Source organism: Panthera onca, chromosome B1 (genome assembly GCF_046562875.1).
Source record: "Panthera onca isolate mPanOnc1 chromosome B1, mPanOnc1 haplotype 2, whole genome shotgun sequence".
NCBI lineage: Eukaryota > Metazoa > Chordata > Mammalia > Carnivora > Felidae > Panthera > Panthera onca.
Window position 1 is genome coordinate 152,711,739 of NC_138342.1, and position 9,434 is coordinate 152,721,172.

Here is a 9,434-nt window from a genome sequence, read left to right on the forward strand (position 1 = left end):
CCTGCCTAATTCAGCGCTTTGGTTGCCAGGACGGATCCCTGACTTAGAAAGTTTTGTTTTGTGCCTTTCTTCCGATTCCTCCCAACTCTGAGGGTCCCTGGAGGATAGGCATCCTGCCTGGCATCGAGCATAATACCTTGCCCCATGAAGACTGACTGAAATGTTGCAACAAAGAAAGAGCTCCGGGCTGTATGGAGCAGAAAAGGCTGCTGCTGATCGCTGGGCCTAGTACTCAGTGGCGGCTGTGTCTCAGGTCGCATGTCTAAAAGAGCTCTCGAGTGGGCCCAAAAGCCCACTCTGTGCTTGACTCAGCCTCCCAGTACCTAATTTCCATGCGGTGCATAAATTATTTCTGTCTCTGTTCTGCATAATGTTGCGTTTTCTCTCTTCTGCCTTCTCCTCTCCTCCCAGATCTTTGTCTTCTGCTCTTCAGCAACATAAAAAGGACTTTTTCAGCTGGTTTTTCCTTTTCTGTCCTCTCCTCCTGGTTGGTTTTGCATCTTACCTTTTCCTTTGTCTCCTCATACTTGTGCTGCAAAAGATGCGAGACCAAAACAATTTCATTGAATTACGTCCTCAGGGAGTATGACATTCTGCTTAGCAGAGTTTATGTTGAACTGACTATGTTAACTCCTTCAAAGAGCACAAGCCTTTTCTGGTAGGTAACAGAAATAGATTAATAATTAAGAAGCACATTACAGTGAGGATAGCATCATGTATACACCTGAAACTACTATAATATTTCATGTCAACTATACTCAAATTAAAAAAAATTAATAATAATAAAAAAGAAGTACTTTAGGCTAGTCTTGATGGTTATTCATACTTATAAATTGTGCGTTGATGTATACGAAAGAACCAATATAACATATATGTAAATTATAAAGCACAATAAAATGAATACCTGTGAGCCCACCTCTCAAGAACTAGAACATTAAAGGGGCGCCTGGCTGGCTCAGTCAGTGGAACATGTGACTCCTGACCTCAAGATCGTGAGTTTGAGGCCCATGTGGGGTGTAGAGATGACTTAAGAATAAAATCTAAAAACAATCAAACAATACAACACAACACAAAAAAAACAAACAAACAAAAAAACTAGAACATTACAAATACTGATGGGGGCATCTGGGTGGCTCAGTTGGTTGAACATCTGACTTTTGCCCAGGTCATGATCTTGTGGTTCAAAAGTTTGAGCCCCGCATCGGGTTCTGTGCTGACAGCTCAGAGCCTGGAGTCTGCTTCAGATTCTGTGTCTCTGTCTCTCTCTGTCCCTCCCCAGCTTGCACTCTGTCTCTCTCTCTCTCTCTCTCTCTCAAAAGTAAATAAAAGCAAAAAAAAAAAAAAAAATACGGTTGAAGCTCTGTATTTTACCTGGTGTTTCTTTGATGGCTTCCAATCCTCCCCTCCCTTAAGATCATTATTATGAGCATCAGTTATGACTATATAACACTATGGATGCCCAAATATATAAAATGAGCCAATGTTTTCTCAAAATACAAAATGAAGCTCTGAGTTGTTTCTTGCTTTGGTCACCTCTTTGTTCCAGATGCCACTGCAGTGGCTCAGGCCTGAGAAACTTCACTAGACTGTGGCAATAGCCCCCTCCTGTATCTCTGTGTCTCCATTTTCATCCAAGTTTGAACCAGCAGCTGTTGGATGAAGGGGCAGGCCAGTAGGGCAGCTATGGGTGAAGGAATTCCATCTTTAGGAGGCATGAAAATATTTGAATCAATTAGAAATACAGTGCCAGTTAACTGATTCTCCTTTTTAAAAACAAGACACTAGATAAAATAATGGTTCCTTTTGGCTCTATTTAAAAAAAAAAATTCAGGGACACCTGGGTGGATAAGTCAGTTGAGCGTCGGACTTTGGCTCAGGTCATGATCTTGCTCGTGGGTTCAAGACCCACGTCAGGATCTGTGCTAATGGCTCAGAGCCTGCTTCAGATTCTCTGTCTCCCTTATTCTCTGCCCCTCCCCTGCTCACGCTCTGTCTCTCTCAAAATAAATAAACATTAAAATTTTTAAAAAAATCATTACAAGAACTAAGAGAATGGAAGACAACATATAAATCAAGTTAAAATGTGTGGTAGAGATTCTAAATGCTACATGATTTTAGAGCAAGAAGGTATCATTCTCTGTAGGAGTCGTCAAGGACATTTTTGCTGAAGAAGGTGGGATTCGAAACAGGTATGAAAAGAGGAGAGTGATTTGGGGCCATGGCTAGCATGACACCTTCTTAAAAGCTTAGTGCTTTGAATTTTTGAACTGAATGATGGGCAAAGAGAGGAGAAATGACTTTGTGAATGAATAAAATGCAAGCTCAGAAGCACCAATGCAAGAATGAGCTGGATAGATGTGGACAATGCGGACATTTTCATGGTAAGGGTGTGTTCTGGCCAACAGTGAAATTAATTTTGATTATGTAGGTTAGAAGAAGATAATGGAAGATCTGAAAACTAAGGGGTGTAGTTTGGACTTGGTACAGTAGGCAATAGCAAGACCTTACATGTTCTTACAATAGTATTTGAAGTTTATTAGTCTGATAGTACTAAGCAGACTGGATGGGAAAAGAAGAAAATAAAGTCAGAAACATTAGGTAGGAGGCCTCAACTTGGATAAAAATAGTTCCATATTTTTTACACCTCCTTATGATTTAGAAAGCATCCAATAAACCCACAAAAGAAGTACTCACAACTAGCCTTGGAGGAAGCTAGGGGAAATATTAATATTCTTATTCTACATGAAAACTGAGATTCAATCTAGATTTTCCCAAAGTCATAAAGCTGGTAAATGGTGTCACTGGAACTCAGATCTACTTTTTGCTTTTTTAATCTCTAAACCCAGCATTCTGGTCATTAAGAGATAGAGATGAAGGAGAAGATTTCAAATACTGAAAATGAATACTCTATGCAACTTTATAAGGTGAATGAGTCAGTATAATTCACATTATATAGTGGTAAAAATGCTGGCCTGAATATCAGGAAAGTAAATCCTAATCCCTGAGTTCATGTGACCTTAAATAAATGCCTTCTATGCTCAGCTTCCTCTTCCTAATCTGTAACATGGGAGTTGTACACAAAATTCTCTTTATTTCTTTTTTTAACATTTATTCATTGTTGAGAGACAAAGTGCAAGCAGGGGAGGGGCAGGGAGAGAGGGAGACACGGAGTCCCAAGCAGGCTCCAGGTTCTGAGTTGTCAGCACAGAGCCCGATTGTGGGGATTGAACACATGAACTCTGAGATCATGACCTGAACCGAAGTCGGATGCTTAACCCAATGAGCCACCCAGGCATCTCCAGAAAATCTCCTTAAATTCGTTCTGGCTCATCGGGCTCGGAGTTTGTGAATGAATCATCAGTTAGCCATCTGGATGACCAAGTGAGGTAGGTATCACAGCAATTAAGAAAATTGGCAAACAGAGTCAATTTGAGGGCCAGGGATGATGAGCTCAGGTTTACATATCAGGAAGGAGTTTGAGGGAGTGGTAGGCAGAATAACAACTCCCTCAATATGGCCATGTCCTAATCCCTGGAATCTGTGAATGTTACTTGACATGGCTGAAGAAATTGAAGATGTAATGAAAATAAGTATGTCGCTGCGTAGATTATTCTGGATTACCTGGGTGGGTCCTTAGAAGGGAAAGAAGAAGGAAGAAGAGTCAGAAAAGATGGGCTCACAAAAGCAGAGGTGAAGCAATTGCTGGCTTTGAAGGTAGAAGAGGAACATGAGCCAAGGAATGTAGGCAGCCTCCAGATCTTGAAGAGGCAGGGGAGACGATTCTCTCCTAGAGCCTCCGGAAGGAACACAGCCCTTCGGATACGCTGACACCCACTGAGACCCATTTTGGACTTCCGACCTCCAGAACTGTAAGGTAACAAATTTGTGTTGCTTTAAGCCACTAAGTTTGTGATAATTTGTTACAGCAACAAGAGGAAACAAGTACGGGGGGTGGAGGGGGGGGGAGTAGGGAAGGACAACTGATATTTACTTAGCACTTTTTAAAAATTTTATTTATTTATTTTAAGAGAGAGGGAGTGGAGGGGCAGAGGGAGAGGGAGAGATAGAATCCCAAGAAGGCTCCCATGTCCCTGGGATCATGACCTGAGCAGAAATCCAAAGTTGATTGCTCAACTGACTAAGCCACCCAGGTGCCCCTTAGCACTTTTTCTAAATTGGGCATTGATATCACAATAGGCTTGTTGTTGGGGAACAGTAGGCTATTTTACACATTAGGAAAATAAATCTGAGACCTGAAATAACTTGCCCAGGGAAGAGCCTGAGCTGGGAATTCAGACTCAGGGCTGCATGACTGCCTGTTGTATCATACAATTTCTGGTATGAAAGCCAAAGCCTGTACAAAGCCTACACAGTTACTTAACCAGATAGTGCTAGAAAATCAGGAAAATGTATGATATGAATCAATGAACCGGGGACTTGGGAACCAGGAAGACTTTCACAAGGATCTGGGAACATGAGGCAGGGAAAGGCCAGCATTAACCACTTATTCAGAAGCAGATAGTTTTTGCACACATTATTTCATTAAACCACCACAAATCACACCATGAAATAGATTTTACTCTCCTTATTTTTGTGGTTGAGGGACTGGGGCTTAAATAAGAAAGTACCTTGCCCCACATCCATAGCTAATTAACGACAAAGCAGTGATTTATTTATTTTATTTTATTTTTTTTTTAAATTTTTTTTTTATTTTTTTTTTATTTTTTAATATATGAAATTTACTGTCAAATTGGTTTCCATACAACACCCAGTGCTCATCCCAAAAAGTGCCCTCCTCAATACCCATCACCCACCCTGCCCTCCCTCCCACCCTGCCCTCCCTCCCACCCCCCATCAACCCTCAGTTTGTTCTCAGTTTTTAACAGTCTCTAATGAACAAAGCAGTGATTTAAACACAAAGCTTATTTCCTGTGAATACAAAAGTTAAAAATTTTATATATTTTTTGAAAAATAGGAAAATCTGGAGGAGGGCATGAATTAATCATCACTTGAAAATATATGATGCCCATGCCCCCAAACATGCACAGAAGATTGTAAAAGGCTTGAGGTTACGAATGTTTATAAAATTTTTTGTTCTCCAGGATCCTTAGAACAGTCTTGAGTATATTATTGGCACCCAATGTATACTCATTAAATAAAATCAGTTAGTGGGATAGAGGGACTTCTGTATAAGATTAAGTAAGAAGTCTGGAACTCCTATGTCTGGAAGGATGAAGGTTGAGAGCTGGTGGGACCCGAATGTAACAAGGTCTCCTCTTCCCACTTAAAGATTTCCCGGCCCGCCCCCGTGACTTCAACCATCCTAAATTTCCTCTTTTTCTCCTTTCTAATTGCCCATAGTGCATGCCTCAGCCCCAAGCACTTGGGTACTTGATCACTCAGTTTAGCATTTTACTTCATCCTTCTGCCTTGATGGCAAGGGCTGCCACTGCTTTGGGCATTAAGCCTAACTTTCTGGTTTCCATTTCTCCCTCTCTCATCTTTCCTCTCCAGCCTTACCACTTGTCCATGCAAACCCTTGTCTCTGTTTGACCAGATCCCATGCCTGGAGTCAGGGAATCCCTGCCTCACACCAACCACTCCCTGTTATATAGATCCTCCTTCTTCATTGCACCAATGTTTTTGATTAATTCTCCCCTCAGCCACAATGCCTTCTTTAACTCTTCTCTCCCACTTTCCTAATCCTTTTGTTATTATTGCCTGTACTGTATAATTTACACTGCAAATAAAATAAAAATTCCTTAGTGTGGTGCAAATGCTTCTTTCTTCAATCTCACTGTTAATTTTTCCCTCCATTTTTTTTTTATTGTGGTAAAATACACATTGCATAAAATGTACCAACTTAACCATTTTTAAGTTCAGTGGTATGAGGTACATTCACATTTTTCTGCAACCATCACCACCATCCAGCTCCAGAGTTCATCTTGCTAAATAGAAACTATCACACAGTCTCCCTTTGGTCCACCCTCCTTGTTGGCCACTAAGTGCTTACACACTGCCCTCAATTGGCCACTCAGTTGGCCACTAAGTGCTTACACACTGCCCTCAATTTCTCCAACAGGCTACAGTGACAATTTCCCCAACAGTACCTTCCCCACTTTTTACAGAAAATGTAGCATGCTTTATTGTTTTGCAGGTCATAGTTCAGGCCCTGAAACAGGCGATTTTCTCCATCCAGAAGGCATTTCTCCAATATTATTCCCACTCCCACCCGATGGTCAACCAAGACTGGTCCATCCTCATTTTTTGCTCTCAACTTAAATGTCACTTTATCATTGGCTTCCTGATTTCTCACGTTTCTGTAGATTACCTACTTAAAAACCAACCAACCAACTAACCAACAGAACACTTCTTGGGTATTTTTTTTTAATGCTTATTTATTTTTGAAAGAGAGAGTGTGAGTGGGGGAGGGGCAGAGATAGAGAGAGGGAGACACAGAATCCGAAACAGGCTCCAGGCTCTGAACTGTCAGCACAGAGCCTGATGCAGGGCTTGAACTTGGGAACTGCAAGATCATGACCTGAGCTGAAGTCAGATACTCAATCGACTGAGCCACCCAGGCGCCCCTTGGGTACCTTTTAAAGCTTCTAAAATACTTTCTTGTTTTTATTTTTACAATTATTTACTTGTTCACTGTCACTTCCACTTATTTGTAAGCTTCATGGGGGTCACAGCCATGTCTCTTTTATTCTTAGTGCCTACTAGACTGCTTGGCATATAGTAGGTAGGCACTTAGATGTTTGTTGATAAATGCATATCCTATATCTTACTCTCTAATCTCTAATTGTTCTCTAAATTTTAACATCATTTCATGACGTATTTGTAATGCTGTTTTGTTAACTGCTATTTGCAGGTGTCTATTTTCTTTCAATGGGACTGTAGTTTGTAGAAATTATATTTCATATTTCTTTGCAATAAAGGAAGATAGTGGATTTTCAATAAACGCTTGCTGAATTAGGTTAGATTTAATTTAATTTGGTGTCTATCACTTTCTGAAATACTACAGCAGGAAACATGTCTAAAATGTGAAGGAGATCTTGCTGTGGGATTTCATATGACTTGGGGGGCCAGTGGTATCGGCTAATGTCTGAGGTCAGCACCGAGCATAAGAGCCGTGTATGCTCAAAATTTTCTTTGCATTGGAGACATCATAGCAGTTTGCCAAAAGACCAATTCATCAAGCTTTTCCTCTAGCATCAGACCAAGTCTTATATCTTTGGTTGAAGATCAGAGAAAGGACTTACTTGACTTGGATTTGGGGGCCATATTATAGGCCAAATACAAATCTTTAAATTCTAGAATCACACTTGGCCTGGCAAGACAATCATATGAGAAACAAAGGAATGAAGGTCTACTGTGGAAATAGCATACTTTCATTACCCATCTCACACTCTATGCGAAGTCATACACCCCTTCTCTGAAGTGGCCTATATGAGTTGACTTATTATTCCTTGTTCTTCATTTTCTTTCGGTTGAGCATGAATAGTTGATTTCACATGTTAAGTGTATGTATGATGAACTTTTGCTATACTCTGCTCTTTGGGGAGTTAACTCATGGATCTCACTATCCTTAGTTAGACAATAAATGTGTAAGAATAAAAGTATAAGAAAGTTGAAGAAGGGTTTAAGTCATTTCACAGATAATCAAAGTTCTTGAGACAAACACCTTTACCAAATGATTTTCAGTGGTGTTCCTGCACAGAAGAAATACTGACATGCTTACCTCTTCGTTCCTACATATCTCTCCCAACCCACGTATGTGTGCACATTCCTCACCGTGTCCAAAAGACTCCTGTAAACATTTATTGTTTTTCTCCCATCCCACCCCTGTCATCACCCTATAGGTGTTTCTTTGCTATCTTTCTTGAACTACTTTATGCGAATACAAGAAAATAGGAATAAACTTCTGCCTTCCCCCACTTTTTACAGAAAATGTAGCATGCTTTATTGATTTTCACCTTATTCTTTTTGTACAACAACGTGTCCTGTAACTCACTCTATATCATTAAAAATAAAACCATAATATTTCAATATCACTGCATAGTATTTTGTCATGTGGATGTGCTACAATTTGTGTAACTAGTATTCCTTTGGACTGACACTTGGTTTTTTTTCCTCCTCATTTTTCTTCCTGTTATAAACAACAAACAATGCTGCATGTATAACCTTGTCCACGTGTCATTTCTGACATGTGCATATTTATCTGTAGGATAAATTCCTGTAAAAGGAATTGCTGTTGCAGAGAATGACTGCATTCGTAATTTTGATAGATCATGCCATATTCCCTTCCATAGATATTGTACCATTTTGTAACATCAGCATGAATCTATGAGAATGCTCGCTTGAATTGCAATTCTTAGAATCAAATAGAAAAAATGGAGCTTTTAGGGATAATGGGCTCCACGAGCTTACTCCTCTGTACTCAAAGAAGTCCTGCTTCTAGAGACAATAGATACAAGGAATAAAATTGATTAGGATGACATCCATCTACTGGTTTTGAGGCTTTACCCAAGCTCAAATTAGGAAAACCTGGTGAAGAATGTATGAGGAAGTCCCCACATAGTGCTTTTTTTGGGGGCAAATCCCCACGCTGTAATTCAAGTATTCTGTCTCCCTAATATGTATCAGATTATAACAGGCCCCTCTAGTGACTAGAACCGTAAGACTGGCTTCATTTCAAGAGGCCAATAGCTGGTGGCCCAGGGCAATGTGAAGGTGAGAGGTTTAGGCTTTGGAATTAGGCCTCCTTTGGACTGGAGGCTGTTTTCCAGCTATTAAAATGGGGATATCCCCATGCCTTTTGGGATGGTTGTAAAATTAAATAGAATGCTGTTTGGGACGGTGGCTAATACATAATGGCACTTAACAATAAATTCCCCTTTTGCCTTTCTGAAAACAGCAGAGATTCAGGAAGAAAAATGTCAAAAGTTTGGGGGCAGTGAAACTGTGCCACAACTTCGGTGTATTAGGTCTGTCTTACTTTACTCATAGAAGACGCTCTAAAAATCGATTTACCATTGTATTGCATGTAATTCCAACATGACTTCCCAGCCTATGTCAAAGTGGAAGTAAAAGGAGCCAAAGTTGGTAACTGACTGAACTACAAATAGCAGAGATTTTTTTTAAAAAATGTTATTTAGAAACAACAAGAACGCAAGTATCCAGCAGGCCTGGGGTGGTTTCTTAGTAGGCTTGTTCAATAGACAGAACCTCTTAGCATAAGTATACCTTAAGGTCAAGTCATCAAGAAAAGGTTAACTGGTGTGCTTGTAAAAAAGCAGACCAGTGGTCAATGAATTTCTTTTTATTCCTTCCTTGTTTACGAAAGGATCAAGGTATCTCTGTAATACATCAATGGTTTTATAAAGATTTATATCATCAGATGCAAAATACCTATTTTGGGGGGGGGGCTT